We start from the raw sequence: 18,426 nt of genomic DNA on the forward strand, positions 1-18,426 counted from the left end.
TATAGTTGCCGGAAGATCCGGCCCGACTGCTCAGCAGTCGGCCCGAATCTCGGGGGCTACACCCAGCGGGTGCGCTGACGCGCCCCCGCGAAGAAGAAGACAAAGTAGTTGCCGGAAGATCCGGCCCGACTGCTCAGCAGTCGGCCCGAATCTCGGGGGCTACACCCAGCGGGTGCGCTGACGCGCCCCCGCGAAGATTGCAGACAAGAGAAGAGTTTTGTCCGGCTGCCAGCAGCCGGCAGAAGAAAAAGGGCGTTGCAAGATGCCTCGCCGCCTGGCCGGTCGAGCCTGACCGGCCAGGACCCCCCTCGAGCACCCGGGGGCTCAAGGGCTACACCCAGCGGGTGCGCTGACGCGCCCCCGCGAGAAAGAAGAAAAGATAGTTGCCGGAAGATCCGGCCCGACTGCTCAGCAGTCGGCCCGAATCTCGGGGGCTACACCCAGCGGGTGCGCTGGCGCGCCCCCGCGAGAAAGAAGAAAAGGTAGTTGCCGGAAGATCCGGCCCGACTGCTCAGCAGTCGGCCTGAATCTCGGGGGCTACACCCAGCGGGTGCGCTGATGCGCCCCCGCGAGAGAAGAAGACAAAGTAGTTGCCGGAAGATCCAGCCCGACTGCTCAGCAGTCGGCCCGAATCTCGGGGGCTACACCCAGCGGGTGCGCTGACGCGCCCCCGTGAAGATGAAGACAAAGTAGCTGCCAGAAGATCCGGCCCGACTGCTCAGCAGTCGGCCCTACACCCAGCGGGTGCGCCGGCGCGCTCCGCAAGCGCCGAGTCGCGCCGACTGTCTTCAACAACCGCGACTACACGAAAATCAATGTGAGCTCCTCACCCGCATATTTTTGCACTACGCAAGCACGGATAACCCCGAGCGATGCTCGGGGGCTGTCTCCGCATTTTATTACAGTAGCATCACTGTTTTCCCTGGCGCCAGCCAGAGTTGGCCCGGGGGCTGGCCGCTTGGCCTGAGACGTTAATTCCCGCAGATGGCTTAGTACCGTGCGCGGTACCAAAGGCCCACTCTTAGTCACAGACCGCAGAGCGGCTGCCGACTAGCAAGAGTGAACGCTGGAGGCCACCCATGCGAAAAACGCCCAGGAAGAAAATCGTTCGGGCGACCCGGTCGTTTTCCTTTACAAGTATCTACTCGGTTGAATCTGCTCCCAGACTCTGAGTACTGTACACTCCACTTCGCGGCTCACTCTCAGCCACAGACTGCAGAGCGGCTGTCCGGCAAGCAAGAGCACAAGCCAAAGAGTGGAGGGAACATGAAAAAGATTGAAGGGGGCTCGGACGAAACCGAGTCGGCACCCTCCGCATAAAACTTGCAATACTAAAGCAAGCATATGATATATTTGCGTGGACTAACTTTGTCCTTTTTTATGATCATTTCCATGAACATTTGCCAAAAAACCTCCGCCCAACTTTGCCAAGTTGCCCGGAGGCTTGGGGGCTACTGTCGGAGTAATTGGACACGGATACCCCGAAGACGGCAAGATGATATTTCAAGACATCGGGGCTGGCAAAGCCCCTCAGTCCGACTGCCCAGCCGGCTGCCGACTACGCCAACCAGCCGGCTGCCGACTGCACCAGCCAGCCGGCTGCCGACTGCAGCCCGAAGCGACATCGACAAGACACCGACGAGACGGCCATACCGCGGACAAGACAACCGTACCGCGACGACATCATGTACAGTGTCACTTGTCCCCTGGCACTATTTATGAAGTGACCCAAGGGACAAGCATGACATGCACCACACCTCTCATGGGCATGGTGCCCCATGCCCACTTGCCCCCCACGCCACTCACCTAGCTTAGGAAACAAGCTAGCCATGCCCATATATATATATATATATATCACCCACCCATCCATCCACCAGGGGGACACACGCATGCGTCCATGCTCATTCACGGTGGAGCTCTCTCATGCCCACTAGCTAGCTAACTCATACACACATATGAGGCATATGCAAAGTCAGATACCCATGGTACTGATCTCAGATACAGCTCCAGGAGCACTTTGTACTAGATATATCAGATACACTCAGACATGCAGCAGTAGGAGTATTATCTCTCTGGAGAGCTCCGAAGCTGGGTAGATCACCGCGTGCTACTCGCATACCCGCTCCCGAGCCTATCAGCAGCAGTCTTACCCACACACTAAGCCCTTGTGGCATCTGTCGACTCGCAAGCCCCCCGTGAGAAATACCACGACAACGGTCGATAAAAGTATGATCAAGAAGTGATCCTAAAACAACCTACGTCAAGCATAACTCCAACACCGTGTTCACTTCCCGGACTCCGCCGGAAAGAGACCATCACGGCAACACACACGGTTGATGTATTTTAATTAAGGTCAACTTCAGGTTTTCTACAACCGGACGTTAACAAATTCCCATCTGCCCATAACCGCGGGCACGGCTTTCAGAAGTTCAAATCCCTGCAGGGGTGTCCCAACTTAGCCCATGACAAGCTCTCACGGTCGACGAAGGAATAGACCTCTTCCCGAGACATTCCGATCAGACTCGGTATCCTGGTTCTACAAGACATCCTCGACAATGGTAAAACAAGTCCAGCAAGACCGCCCGATGCGCCGACATCCTGATAGGAGCTGCACATATCTCGTTCTCAGGGCTCACCGGATAAGCTAAGCGTACAGAAGCCGACGTAACCCAAGTTGCCAAGGAATGGCCCTGCACGGTGCTCTGGGTTGGACCAACACTTAGACAAGCACTGGCCCGGGGGTTAAAATAAAGATGACCCTCGAGATGCGCGACTCCCAAGGGAAAAAGGCTAGGTGGCAAATGGTAAAACCAAGGTTGGGCCTTGCTGGAGGAGTTTTATTCAAGGCGAACTGTCAAGGGGTTCCCATTATAACCCAACCGTGTAAGGAACGCAAAATCCGGGAACATAACACCGATATGATGGAAACTAGGGCGGCAAGAGTGGAACAAAACACCAGGCATAAGGCCGAGCCTTCCACCCTTTACCAAGTATATAGATGCATTAATTAAATAAGATATATTGTGATATCCCAACAAGTAAACATGTTCCAACAAGGAACAACATCTCTACGTTCCAACAAGGAACAAACTTCAATCTTCACCTGCAACTAACAACGCTATAAGAGGGGCTGAGCAAAGCGGTAACATAGCCAAACAACGGTTTGCTAGGACAAGGTGGGTTAGAGGCTTGGTTCAACAATATGGGAGGCATGATAAGCAAGTGGTAGGTATCGCAGCATAGGCATAGCAAAATAGCGAGCAACTAGCAAGCAAAGATAGAAGTGATTTCGAGGGTATGGTCATCTTGCCTGAAATCCCGCAAGGAAGAAGAACGAGTCCATGAAGAAGACAAACGGACGTAGACGAACGGGTCCTCACAAACGCGATGTTACTGAATCCAACCCGAAGAAGCAAACACCAGAAAGAAGCACACAACATAGTAAACAACCAACACATGAACATGGTATGATATGCGGGATGCGGGATGCGATGCATATGCATGATTTAACAAGGAATGCATGAACCTGGCCTCAACTTGGAAATCCAAGTGTGCCACTAGAAAGGTGAGATGAAATCGCTTGAAAACGATATAAAGAACGCTGGAATCGGAGTCACGGTTTGGAAATGGCAAGCAATTCAAATATGACCACGTTCTGCAATTTACAGCAAGTAGCCATCTAAATGCAACAAGATGAGCATGCTACAGCACTCAAACATGGCAACAAAATACATTGCAGGGATCCATTCATGATGCTTAACAAAAGATGAACACTGAGCTACGGCTAATTCATCCATTAACAGGTTCAAACAAGCATGGCAAAAGAGCAATTGGTAAACAGATTTCAGACTTAGTGAAATTAACACTTGTCTGAAATATCAGATCAGGTAGCATGCTTTGGAGCATGAAAACCATATGCTACAGGACCTGAACATGGCAAAGTAAAGCATGGCATGGAGCTACTCAAAGAGCTTAACAAAAATCCCTTAGTGACCTTGAGCCAAAAGGGATCAGAAAATACATTTGCAAGCATGTGAACATGGCAAAAACATAATCAGTTCTCAGACTTAGTGAAAACTGGAGCATGCTGAAACAAATATCAAGTAGGCATGTTTACGAGCTCGATGCACTCACTAAAGAGCAAGGCATGACAATCTAAGCATACAACCATCAATAATACACATTATACAAGCTAGACATGGCAAGAACAATAGCATAGCATGCACGGATCAACGACAACATCCTCGGCAAAATCGCTAACAAGTAGACAATCTGCCCAGATTCACGAAATAGCAAAAGTAGAGCTCGATTGACTCAAGCTAGGGTGCTCCATAATTTCAAACAAAGACATGGATGGATAGAGCACTACAAGATTAACAAATCATCCTTACTGATCATCCTCAAAAGAGGCACGGATCACTAGGAAACAACATGAACATATGGCATAATGATAAAAACAGATCAAGGACTTAGTGGAAATGCTAAGTCCCTAAAATCAGCATTAACGAATGCTCCACTTTGCAAGCTTGTGCTAGTCACCACACACATCAAAAAAATACATGGATAGCACCTCTGGAAAGATGGCATGGCATATAACAAAACACATGTAGAGCTCAGGGGCATATCATGCACACAATAAACATGGCAAAAATGACAAATAGCTATTTAGTGCAGCAGATCTGGCAATTATCTCAAATAGCACTTTTCCAACAGCATTTTGGGCATCAAGATGAACTCAAATGAAAATGATGCAATGAGATTAAATGATGTGCTCTCTGAGACGAACATTTTGATATGCTATATGCATGAATCGGATCTATGGATGCAAAGTTACGACATGATGAACATGGGCATTTGAAACATGGAAATCTCGGGGACTTGGTAGAAATTGGACCTCCAGATCTAGGGTTCATCCGCGAAATGATCCGAAATTTCGGGGAGGGGTGCTCTTTTATAGGTAGAGGGAGCTAGGAGAGTCCAAATGAGGTGCGGTTTTCGGCCACGCGGTCGTGATCGAACGACCGAGATGATGGAGGGGGTTTAGGTGGGTTTTGGGCCAAATTGGAGGGGTGTTGGGCTGCAACACACACGAGGCCTTCTCGGTCCCTCGGTTAACCGTTGGAGTATCAAACGAAGTCCAAATGGTACGAAACTTGACAGGCGGTCTACCGGTAGTAAACCAAGGCCGCTTGGCAAGTCTCGGTCCAATCCGGAAATGTTTAACCCCCACACATGAAAATAAGGTAGAAAGGGACACCAGGTGACATAGGAGCGCCGAATTGCAAAACGGACAACGGGAAAAATGCTCGGATGCATGAGACGAACATGTATGCAAATGAAATGCACATGATGACATGATATGCAATGCATGACACTCAAGAAAAGACAAGGCAACAACAGAGAATAACTGGAGGACACCTGGCACATCGGTCTCGGGGCGTTACATGTTTTGAGGAAGGTATATGGTGGGTGTATGATACCGGCGAAAGGTGCGCGGTATTAGAGAGGCTAGCAATGGTGGAAGGGTGAGAGTGCGTATAATACATGGACTCAACATTAGTCATAAAGAACTCACATATTGTATTCCAACTTCTCTATCATTTATAAACTACTTTACTAGCCATAGATTCATCAAAATAAGCAAACAACACATGAAAAACAGAATCTGTCAAAAACAGAACAGTCTGTAGTAATCTGTAGCTAACGCAAGATCTGGAACCCCAAAAATTCTAAAATAAATTTCTGGACGTGAGTAATTTATCTATTAATCATATTCAAAAAGAATTAACTAAATAGCACTTTCCAAATAAAAATGGCAGCAGTTCTCGTGAGCGCTAAAGTTTCTGTTTTTTACAGCAAGATTAACAAGACTTTCCCCAAGTCTTCCCAACGGTTCTACTTGGCACAAACACTAATTAAACACAAAAAACACAACCAAAACATAGTCTAGATAAATTATTTATTAATAAACAGGAGCAAAAAGCAAGGAATAAAAATAAAATTGGGTTGCCTCTCAACAAGCGCTATCGTTTAACGCCCCTAGCTAGGCATAAAAAGCAAGGATAGATCTAAGTGTTGCCATCTTTGGTTGGTAGTTCTTTAATGAGACATATATCACCTTTAGGAGTTTCTTCCCTTTTATCAATAATCAAACTTCTAGGCACAAGATCTAAAAAATCAGTAGTAGCAAATGGTTCCTTAATGATAGCAAAAAGATTAGGATGAATACTTATAGATTTGAGATCCACAGTTTCCTTGCTAGAGGATTCACCCTTATTTTTAGGAACATACATAAGCTTGGCACTTTTAGTTGGAGGACTTGGAGTATTCTTTACGGAAGAAAAAGCGGTTCCCAAGTTGGTAATAATACCCTCAACTTTATCGATTCTAGTGGAATCATGATTTATTCTTTCATTAACTATAGGTTCCTTCTCTTTAATATTTTTCAAAGTTACTCCTACTTTAGATCCATATTGGGTAATTTGGTTGTGGATATTTTTATCGAAAGTTTCAATTAACTCAACGGTAGCAACTTTATTTTCAACAATTTCAAGTTTTTGCATTACATGCTCCAAAGTTAACATAGTTCCATTAATCATAAGAGGGGGTGAGCCAAATAAATCTATCATAGCATTATAAGAATCAAAAGTATGGCTACCCAAGAAATTCCCTCCAGTAATGGTATCAAGGATATATCTGTACCAAGGAGTAGTGCCTACGTAAAAATTGCGGAGAAGAACGAAAGTGGACTGCTTCCTGGTAGATCTATTTTGAGCATTGCAAATCCTATACCAAGAGTCTTTTAAATTTTCTCCTTCCCTTTGTTTAAAATTAAGAACTTCATTCTCGGGAGATAACAGAGAAGATAGGGGACTAGCCATAACGACAAGCAAGCAATCCAACACACAAGCAAACAAGGAACGGGCAAAAAGAGGCAAATAGAGAAAGAGAGGGAGGACAAAGAGAGAGAGGGCGAATAAAACGGCAAGGGTGAAGTGGGGGAGAGGAAAACGAGGGGAAAATGGTAAATAATGTAATGCGGGAGATAAGGGTTGTAATGGGTACTTGGTATGTTGACTTTTGCGTAGACCTCCCCGGCAACGGCGCTAGAAATCCTTCTTGCTACCTCTTGAGCACTTGCGTTGGTTTTCCCTTGACAAGGAAAGGGTGATGCAGCAGAGTAGCGTAAGTATTTCCCTCAGTTTTTGAGAACCATGGTATCAATCCAGTAGGAGGCCACGCATGAGTCCCTCGTACCTACACAAACAAATAAATCCTCGCAACCAACGCGAAAAGGGGTTGTCAATCCCTACACGGTCACTTACGAGAGTGAGATCTGATAGATATGATAAGATAATATTTTTGGTATTTTTATGATAAAGATGCAAAGTAAAATAAAAGGCAAAGGAAATAACTAAGTATTGGAAGATTAATATGATGGAAGATAGACCCAGGGGCCATAGGTTTCACTAGAGGCTTCTCTCGAGAGCATAAGTATTCACGGCGGGTAAACAAATTACTGTTGAGCAATTGACAGAATTGAGCATAGTTATGAGAATATCTAGGCATGATCATGTATATAGGCATCACGTCCGAAACAAGTAGACCGACTCCTGCCTGCATCTACTACTATTACTCCACACATCGACCGCTTTCCAGCATGCATCTAGAGTATTAAGTTCAAGAGAACAGAGTAACGCTTTAAGCAAGATGACATGATGTAGAGGGATAAACTCATGTAATATGAAATAAACCCCATCTTGTTATCCTCGATGGCAACAATACAATACGTGCCTTGCTGCCCCTACTGTCATTGGGAAAGGACACCGCAAGATTGAACCCAAAGCTAAGAACTTCTCCCATTGCAAGAAAGATCAATATAGTAGGCCAAACCAAACTGATAATTCGAAGAGACTTGCAAAGATAACTAATCATACATAAAAGAATTCAGAGAAGATTCAAATATTGTTCATAGATAAACTTGATCATAAACCCACAATTCATTGGTTTCAACAAACACACCACAAAAGAAGATTACATCGAATAGATCTCCACAAGAGAGCGGGAGAACTTTGTATTGAGATCCAAAAAGAGAGAAGAAGCCATCTAGCTAATAACTATGGACCCGTAGGTCTGAGGTAAACTACTCACACTTCATCGGAAGGGCTATGGTGTTGATGTAGAAGCCCTCCGTGGTCGATGCCCCCTCCGGCGGAGCTCCGGAACAGGCCCCAAGATGGGATCTCGTGGATATAGAAAGTTATGGCGGTGGAATTAGGGTTTTGGCTCCGTATCTGGTAGTTTGGGGTACGTAGGTATATATAGGAGGAGGGAGTACGTCGGTGGAGCAACAGGGGGCCCACGAGGGTGGAGGGCACGCCCCCTACCTCGTGGCCTTCTAGTTGATGTCTTGACGTAGGGTCCAAGTCCTCTGGATCATGTTCGTTCCGAAAATCACGTTCCCGAAGGTTTCATTCCGTTTGGACTCCATTTGATATTCTTTTTCTACGAAACCCTAAAATAGGCAAAAAAAACAGCAATTCTGGGATGGGCCTCCGGTTAATAGGTTAGTCCCAAAAATAATATAAAAGTGTATAATAAAGCCCAATAATGTCCAAAACAGAATATAATATAGCATGGAACAATCAAAAATTATAGATACGTTGGAGACGTATCAATAACATCATGGATAGCTGTGTTTCTTCCCTTGTCATTGCCATGAGCTACATTCCATAGTTGGTATCTCCTACCTTAGGGTTTTCCTGACAAAAACTTTGAGTTTTTAACTCTCCATGTTCCGATCTTTCTCCGACACACCTTGATCTCGGGTATTGACAGCTTCAATAGTATACCAAGTTCCATAAGGGTAATCTTCCTAGGTCATACAAACCTGGGAATTCTTCGGAGCCTTCAAATTCTCCTAGTCTTCGGAGTCTCCAACCGTTGTAGTTTCCATCATGATAATGCACGGTAAAATCCTCTTCATTCCAAAATGGTCTTAGTTGTCCGATATCTTGTACTTCTTGGAGTGGTCTCATCAGTCAAATCCTCGTCTGGTCAAAAGGAGAAAGGGTATTGTCCAACTAAAAGGGAATATTTGATAAAAATCAGAAAAGAAGAGAGGTAAAAGATCCTTTTGAAAATAAAGTTTTAGAGAAATCATCTCCTAAGGGCTTGCCAGTTTCTAGCGACCCAACCCGAATGGCTCAAGTCTCTGTGCTTTAGTGTCATCCCTGGATTGGTATGCTGACACACACAGTACTCGAGGATTTATAACAGAGGTAAATTACATGTATAAAGTAACATAAATACTATTACCTTAATCCAAATAGCTCCAAATTGGAAATAATTTCAAAGGGACTTTAAATTTGATTCGTTTAAACTTCCAACTCATATTTCATATGTTTTGAAGAAGTCATTTTATCTTCTCTCGTGAAAATCATTGAGTTGCTTAAAGTTTTTCTGAATTTGAAATGTTTCCAAGTGAAATTCAAATATTTTCAAAAACCCTTTTCATTTACTTAAATGGAAGAAGTCATGTCATCTTCTCTCTAGGGTTTTGTATTGAAATAAATTTGAATTCTTGGAGATCAGAAAGCAAAGTGAAATTTGGGAAAGTCCTTTTATTCTTTTAACTTTCAAAAGTTTCAAATTTCACTCAATTGCACTCAAGCAACCACACCAAAAATCAAACAATCAATCAAAACTATTTATTTAATATAACATTCCAAAATTTTGAATTTTGGGATGTTACACCCAATCCTTTTTGTAGAAAAAGACAAGCCGGGACAAACTCTTATATAAAGGAAAGCGCTCCCGAGGACACATGGGAATTATCATCAAGCTAGTTTTCATCACGTTCATATGATTCGCATTCGGTACTTTGATAACTTGATATGTGGGTGGACCGGTGCTTGGGTACTACCCTTCCTTCGAAAAGCATCCCACTTATGATTAACCCCTCTTGCAAGCATCCGCAACTACAAAAGAAGTATTAAGGTAAACCTAACCATAGCATGAAACATATGGATCCAAATCAGCCCCTTACGAAGCAACTCATAAACTAGGGTTTAAGCTTCTGTCACTCTAGCAACCCACCATCTACTTATTACTTCCCAATGCCTTCCCCTAGGCCCAAACAATGCTGAAGTGTCATGTAGTTGACGTTCACATGACACCACTAGAGGAGAGACAACATACATCTCATCAAAATATCGAACAAATATCAAATTCACATGACTACTTATAGCAACACTTCTCCCATGTCCTCAGGAACAAACGTAACTACTCACAAATCATATTCATGTTCATAATCAGAGGGGTATTAATATGCATAAAGGATCTGAACATATGATCTTCCACCAAGTAAACCAACTAGCATCAACAAAAGGAGTAATCAACACTACTAGCAACCCACAGGTACCAATCTGAGGTTTTGAGACAAAGATTGGATACAAGATATGAACTAGGGTTTGAGATGAGATGGTGCTGGTGAAGACGTTTATGGAGATTGACCCCCTCCCGATGAGAGGATCGATGGTGATGACGATGGTGATGATTTCCCCCTCCCGTAGGGATGTTTCCCCCGCAGAACAGCTCCGCCGAAGCCCCAGATTGGTTCCGCCTCGTGGCGGCGGAGTTTCGTCCCGTGAGCTTTCTTATGATTTTTTATCGGACGAAAGACTTCATAAAGTAGAAGATGGGCATCTGAGGCCTGCCTGGGGGCCCACGAGGCAGTGGGGAGCGCCCCCCACCCTCGTGGCCAGGGTGTGGGCCCGCTTTGGTAAGTTCTTTTGCCAGCATTTTATATATATATTCTAAAACGTGCTCCCGTGAAGTTTCAGGACTTTTGGAGTTGTGCAGAATAGGTCTCTAACATTTGCTCCTTTTCCAGCCCTGAACTCCAGCTGCCGGCATTCTCCCTCTTCATGTAAACCTGTTAAAATAAGAGAGAATAGGCATAAGTATTGTGACATAATGTGTAATAACAGCCCATAATGCAATAAATATCGATATAAAAGCATGATGCAAAATGGACGTATCAACTCCCCCAAGCTTAGACCTTGCTTGTCCTCAAGCAGAAGCCGATGACGAAAAATATGTCTACATGTTTAGAGATAGAGGTGTCGATAAAATAGAATACGGACATGAGGGCATCATGATCATTATTATAACAGCAACATATATACATATTGTCATATGATTTCTTATGCTAAAGTAACAATTCATTCACAATTTCAAGTATGAATCAGAAACTTCATTGAAAAGTAACAAACTATAATCTCAGTCATTGAAGCAATTGCAATTTATCATAACATCGGAAAGAGTCAATATAAGAGCTTTTCAGCAAGTACACATACTCAACTATCATTTAGTCTTTCACAATTGCTAACACTCATGCAATATTTATGAGTATGAAGTTTCAATCGGACACAGAGAAAGATAGGGGCTTATAGTTTTGCCTCCCAACCTTTTACCTCAAGGGTAATGTCAATAATAATAGTTCATGAAAACTCACATCCAATTAGCTATATATATCAGGATCTTTCCAACACACAGTGCTTGCCAAAGGATAAAATGTAAAAAGGGAAGGTGAAGATCACCATGACTCTTGTATGAAGTATAAGACAAAAGTAAAAGATAGGCCCTTCGCAGAGGGAAGCAGAGGTTGTCATGTGCTTTTATGGTTGGATGCACATAATCTTAATGCAAAAGAATGTCACTTTATATTGCCACTTGTGATATGGACCTTTATTATGAAGTCCGTCGCTTTTATTTCTTCCACATCACAAGATCGTATAAAGCTTATTTTCTCCACACTAATAAATCATACATATTTAGAGAGCAATTTTTATTGCTTGCAACAATGACAACTTACTTGAAGGATCTTACTCAATCCATAGGTAGATATGGTGGACTCTCATGGCAAAACTGGGTTTAAGGATATTCGGAAGCACAAGTAGTATCTCTACTTAGTGCAAAGAATTTGGCTAGCATGAGGGGGAAAGGCAAGCTCAACATGTTGGATGATCCATGACAATATAATTTATTTCGGATGTAAGAAAGCATAACCCATTACGTTATCTTCCTTGTCCAACATCAACTTTTTAGCATGTCATATTTCAATGAGTGCTCACAATCATAAAAGATGTCCAAGATAGTATATTTATATGTGAAAACCTCTCTTTCTTTATTACTTACTATTAATTGCAACGATGACCAAAACTATGTTTGTCTACTCTCAACAACTTTTATTCATCATACTCTTTATATGTGAAGTCATTACTCTCCATAAGATCCATATGATCTCTTTATTTCTTTTTATTCTTTCTCTTCTCTTTAATTTTTATTCCCTCCAGATCATGGAAAAATAATCAGGCCCTTGACTCATAACTAATCTTTATTATATATAGCTCACGGACTCGATTACATAGAAGGATCATAAAGCAAAACTCAAAACTAGATCATACTAAAACTTTATTCTACTAGATCAAGATATTATCAAAAGGATCGAACTAAGAAAATGGTAAATATAAAAGTGTGATGGTGATACGATACCGGGGCACTCCCCCAAGCTTGGCAGTTGCCAAGGGGAGTGTCCATACCCATGTGTTTATGTCTCTTTCTTCGGGAGTGGTGATGTGATATTCTTGGCGATGATGCCCCTCAGGATACGATTCTCTTCCTCGAGCTTATTGACTTGCTGCTTGAGGTCCATTATTTCCTTACGGAGCTTGCCCGTGACAGCTAAAGCTCCTTTCACCTAAGGATGTTGCATAGCTGCGAGAGAACAAGTAACACTCTTTTTCATATTTTCATAAGAAAGAAATCTAACCTTGGAAGGGATGACCGAGTTTGGAATAGCTGAGCTCTGTAGTTCCCCCATCGTGAATCCGGCTTGGAAACGAGAAGTAACTTCTTGATCCTCCTCCATGGCATCTATCCTTTTCAAGTCGGCCTCCATCTCTTCCTCAGTTGATGGCCCAAAGTGGTCAGCATCACTGTTTGCTCTTGGCCCTGGTATTGGATGAGACACCCAACTCTCCTCGACTGACTCTTGAGAAGACATCTTGCTCTAGATCTACTCCAGAAACAGCTCTAAAAAACAGAGGATATTTGCATGGTACGGTGGTCAAAACCTTCGGAGATTATATAATGATTTTTTACCAACCAAAAGAAGTATCGTGCAAGAAAACGGAGTCCGGAGAGCACACGAGGTGCCCACGAGGCAGGGGGCGCGCCTTCCACCCTCGTGGAAGCCTCATGTCCTTCCCGGACTGCTTCTTATTTTCCTATTTTCTTAAATATTCCAAAACAGAGAAAAATTGCTATTAGAACTGTTTTGGAGTCGGTTTACTTACCGTACCACATACCTCTTCCTTTTCGAAGTCTGAAATGTTCTGGAAAGTGTCCATTATGTATTCATCCGGGGTTACGGTTTCAATAACATTAGTTTCAACATTTATGGGATTACCTGAGATATAATGTTTGATTCTTTGACCGTTCACCACCCTCAGATTTGTGCCTTCGAAGTTGTTGATTTTTATGGCATCGGAACGATAGACCTCCTCGATGACGTAATGACCCTCCCACTTAGAGAGGAGTTTTCCTGCAAAAAATCTTAAACGAGAGTTGTATAACTATACATAATTACCTACATTAAACTCACATCTTTGTATCCTTTTGTCATGCCATCTTTTAACTTTTCCTTTAAACAGTTTGGCATTCTCATAGGCCTGGGTTCTCCATTCATCAAGTGAGCTAATGTCAAAAAGCCTCTTCTCACCGGCAAGTTTGAAGTCATAGTGGAGCTCTTTAATGGCCCAATATGCCTTATGTTCTAGTTCAAGAGGTAAGTGACATGCTTTTCCATAAACCATTTTATACGGAGACATACCCATAGGATGTTTATATGCAGTTCTATAAGCCCATAATGCATCATCAAGTTTCTTGGAACAATTCTTTCTAGATCTATTAACAGTCTTTTGCAAAATTAATTTAAGCTCTCTATTACTTAGTTATACTTGACCACTAGACTGTGGATGATATGGAGATGCAATTCTATGATTAACATCATACTTAACAAGCATTTTACGAAAAGCACCATGAATAAAATGTGAACCACCATCAGTCATTAAGTATCTAGGGACTCCAAACCTCGGAAAAATAACTTCTTAAGCATCTTGATAGAGGTGTTATGATCGGCACTACTAGTTGGAATAGCTTCTACCCACTTAGTAACGTAATCAACAACAACTAAAATATGTGTATACCCATTAGAGGAAGGGAACGGTCCCATATAATCAAAGTCCCAAACATCAAATGGTTCAATAACAAGTGAATAATTCATAGGCATTTCTTGACGTCTACTAATATTACCAATTATTTCACATTCATCGCAAGACAAGAAAACTTACGGGCATCTTTGAAGAGAGTAGGCCAATAAAAACCGGATTACAATACCTTATGTGTAGTTCTATCTCGAGCATGGTGTCCTCCATAAGCCTCGGAGTGGCACTTGCGTAGGATCTATTCCTGTTCATGCTTAGGTACACAACGTCTAATAACACCATCTACTCCTTCTTTGTAAAGGTGTGGGTCATCCCAAAAGTAATGTCTTAAATCATAGAAGAACTTTTTCTTTTGCTGGTATGTGAAACTAGGTGGTATAAATTTGGCAACAATATAATTAGCATAATCAGCATACCATGGAGCAGTACGAGAATCATTTATGACAGCTAATTGTTCATCAGGAAAGCTATCATCAATAGGTAGTGGGTCATCAAGAACATTCTCTAACCTAGAAAAGTTGTCTGCAACGGAGTTCTCAGCTCCCTTTCTATTAATAATATGCATATCAAATTCTTGTAACAAGAGAACCCATCTAATAAGTCTAGGTTTAGCATCTTTCTTTTCCATAAGATATTTAATAGCATCATGATCAGTGTGAACAGTTACTTTAGAATCAACAATATAAGGTCTGAACTTATCATAAGCAAATACAATTGCTAAAAATTCTTTTTCAGTAGTAGCATAATTTCGTTGGGCACTGTCTAGAGTTTTACTAGCATATTGGATAACATTTAATTTCTTATCAACCCTTTGTCCTAGAATAGCACCTACAACATAATCACTAGCATCACACATAATTTCAAAGGGTAAATTCCAATCAGGTGGCAGAACAATAGGTGCAGAAACCAATGCTTTCTTAAGTATTTCAAATGCTTCTACACAATCATCATCAAAGACAAAAGGAACATATTTTTGTAAGAGATTAGTCAAAGGCCTGGAAATCTTTAGAGAAGTCCTTAATGAACCTCCTATAAAAACCCTCATGACCAAGGAAACTTCTTATACCTTTAATGTCCCTAGGACACAGCATCTTTTCAATAGCATCAACTTTAGCTTTATCAACTTCAATACCTCTTTCAGAAATTTTATGCCCTAAGACAATACCTTCATTAAACATAAAGTGGCACTTCTCCCAATTCAAGACAAGATTAGTTTCTTCACATCTCTGCAAAACTTGATCAAGGTTGCTTAAGCAATCATCAAAAGAACTTCCATATACAGAAAAGTCATCCATGAATACCTCAACAATCTTTTCACAAAAGTCAGAGAATATAGCAATCATACATCTTTGAAAGGTAGCAGGTGCATTGCATAAACCAAAAGGCATACGTCTATAAGAAAGGTGCTGAAAGGGCAAGTGAGTGTTGTATTTTCTTGATCCTCTTTTGACACAGGTATTTGAGAAAAAACAGAATAACCATCTAGAAAGAAAAAATGTGTATGTTTGGATAATCTTTCTAGCATTTGATGAATAAAAGGTAAAGGGTAATGATCCTTCTTAGTAGCTTTATTTAATTTGCGGAAATCAATTACCATTCTATAACCTGTAACAATTCTTTGTGGGATCAATTCATCTTTATCATTAGGAACAACAGGAATACCTCCCTCTTAGGGACATAATGGACAGGACTTACCCGCTGACTATCAGCAACGGGATAAATTATACCTGCCTCCAGAAGCTTTAGTATTTCTTTTATTACTAATTCTTTCATCTTAGGATTTAACCGTCGTTGGTGATCAACAACCGGTTTAGCGTCTTTCTCCAATTTTATTTTGTGCTGGCATAGAGTGGGACTAATGCCCTTAAGATCATCAAGAGTATATCCAATAGCAGCACGGTGCTTCTTCAGAGTTTTCAATAATTTCTTTTCTTCATGCTCTGAAAGGTTAGCACTAATAATAACAGGATATATCTTTTTCTCATCAAGATAGGCATATTTAAGAGTATCAGGTAATGGTTTAAGCTCAAACACGGGATCATCCTTGGGTGCAGGAGGATCCCCTAGAATTTCAACAGGCAAGTTGTGTTTCAAAATAGGTCCCTGTTTAAAGAATACTTCATCTATTTCCCTTCTTTCATTCATAAACATATCATTTTCATGGTCTAACAAATATTTTTCTAAAGGATCATTAGGAGGCACGGCAATAGAAGCAAGACCAATAATTTCATCTTTACTAGGAAATTCCTTATCATGGGGTTGTCTACGAAATTTAGCAAAATTAAACTCATGAGACATATCCCCCAAACCAATAGTAACTACATCCTTTTTGCAATCTATCTTAGCATTAACAGTATTCAAGAAGGGTCTAACAAATATAATGGGACAAAAGTTATCTTGTGGGGAACCAAGAACAAGAAAATCAGCAGGATATTTAACTTTCCCACACAAGACTTCAACATCTCTAACAATCCCAACTGGTGAAATAGTGTCTCTATTGGCAAGCTTAAGTGTAACATCAATTTCCTCTATCTCAGCAGGTGCAATATCATGCATAATTTCTTTGTATACGGAATGAGCTATTGCACTTGCACTAGCACCCATATCACATAACCCATGATAGCAATGATCTCCTATTTTAACATAAATAACAGGCATGCCTAGAACAAGTCTATGTTTATTTTTAGTGTCTGGTCTAGCAATTCTAGCAGCTTCATCACAGAAGTAAATAACATGCCCCTCAATATTATCGGCTAAGAGATCTTCAACCATAGCAATACTAGGTTCAACTTTAATTTGCTCAGAGGGTGTATGTGTTCTAGTATTACTCTTACGAACCACAGTTGAAGCTTTAGCATGATCTTTTTTCTAACAAGGAAAGGTGGTTTCTCAATATAAGCAGTAGGAACAACATGATCAACATTATAAGTGATAGTCTTTTCTTCAACTTTAATGGGTGCAACTACTTTTTCTTCAATGTGAGGATTATATTTAAACCACTTCTCTTTAGGGAGATCAACATGAGTGGCAAAGGATTCACAGAAAGAAGCTACTATCTCAGAGTCAAGTCCATATTTAGTGCTAAATTCAAGAAAGGCATCGGTATCCATAAAAGATTTAACACAATCAAACTTTGGGGTTATACCTGACTCCTTACCTTCATCGAGATCCCAATCTTCAGAGTTGTGTTTAATTCTCTCCAATAAATCCCATTTGGATTCAATGGTCTTCATCATAAAAGAACCAGTACAAGAAGTATCAAGCATGGAGCGATTATTGAGAGAAAGCCGAGCATAATTTTTTTGAATAATAATTTCTCTTGAGAGCTCATGATTGGGGCATGAATATAACATTGACTTAAGCCTCCCCCAATCTTGAGCGATGCTTTCTCCTTCGCAAGGCCCAAAATAATATATATAATTACGATCACGATGAACAAGATGCATAGGATAAAACTTCTGATGAAATTCCAATTTCAATCGGTTGTAGTTCCATGATCTCATATCATCACATAGTCTAAACCATGTCAATGCCTTTCCCTTCAAAGATAAAGCGAAGACCATCTTCTTGATAACATTCTCGGGCATACCTGCAAGTTTAAATAATCCACAAATTTCATACACATAGATTAGGTGCAAATCGGGATGTAATGTTCCATCACCTGTGAAAGGATTAGCTAGCAGTTTCTCTATCATACCCGAAGGAATTTCAAAGTAAACATTTTCAGTAGGTTTAGTAGGTTGAGGAGCAACTCTTTTCTCTACTGGTCGGGGTGAAGATACCCCGAACAAGCCCCTCAAAGGATTATGTTCCATAGTAACAAGTGACAGTAAATTTCAGCACACTATATAAATGTTTCCTTACCAAATTCCACCTACCAAAGGCGCTTTACTCCCCGGAAACGGCGACAGAAAAGAGTCTTGATGACCCACAAGTATAGGGGATCTATCATAGTCCTTTCGATAAGTAAGAGTGTCAAACCCAACGAGGAGCAGAAGGAAATGATAAGCAGTTTTCAGTAAGGTATTCTCTGCAAGCACTGAAATTATCGGTAACAGATTGGTTTGTGATAAGGTAATTTGTAACAGGTAACAAGTAATGAATGTAAATAAGGTGCAGAAAGATGGCCCAATCC

The sequence above is a fragment of the Triticum urartu genome, chromosome 5A (genome assembly GCF_056163025.1).
Source record: "Triticum urartu cultivar PI428250 chromosome 5A, HENAU_Tu73, whole genome shotgun sequence".
Taxonomy (NCBI): domain Eukaryota; kingdom Viridiplantae; phylum Streptophyta; class Magnoliopsida; order Poales; family Poaceae; genus Triticum; species Triticum urartu.